The sequence below is a fragment of the Tupaia chinensis genome, unplaced genomic scaffold (genome assembly GCF_000334495.1).
Source record: "Tupaia chinensis unplaced genomic scaffold, TupChi_1.0 Scaffold000238_1, whole genome shotgun sequence".
In the NCBI taxonomy this organism is placed as follows: Eukaryota; Metazoa; Chordata; class Mammalia; order Scandentia; family Tupaiidae; genus Tupaia; species Tupaia belangeri.
In genome coordinates, this window is record NW_006159716.1 from 2,528,108 (window position 1) to 2,528,731 (window position 624).

Sequence of the window (624 nt, forward strand, 5' to 3'; positions counted from 1 at the left end):
ACGCTGCGGGGGCGGGCGGTGCGGGGGAGGGGATCGGAGGTAGCGGAGGTGTGCGGGGGCCGAGTCCTGCCGGGCCAGGGCCAGGCCCAGCCTGGATGGTCCGGGGAATGGGAGGGCCGGAACGGCGCCACGCCCCGGGGGCTGGGCTGCTGGGGGGCGGGTGGAAGTACCATCCCTCCCTCGCTTCGCGTCCCTTCCTCCTGCGGGTCCCTTGAAGAGGCCGTCCCTGTCCCTGTCCCCTGGTGTCCGTGGGCAGTCTTTTTCTCTCCTTGCTTTAGTCCACGACTCTAGGGAGCTCCAACCCCGGCGCGCACCGTCGGCACCCAGCTCTGCGCTTTCCCCAGGGTGCCCTCCTCCCGCTGTCTGGGTCCCGAATCCCGGAAAACACGCCCCCTTCCCCCGATCGCCGCCCAACCCCGGGCTGTCCCGCCCCCCCAGGCCCCCAAGTCTGTTCTCCTCGTCTCCCCCTCCCCGTACCCCAACCAGCTATTTGGCCGAGCGACAGCGCGAGCGCTCGCCTCCTGGAAGGCAGCGGGCAGATGCCAGCTTGGTCCCCGCCCCTCGACCCCTCCCGCGCCCGGCTCTGGCTTCACGCACGGCTGCCCCGAGCTGCTCCCGGCTGCG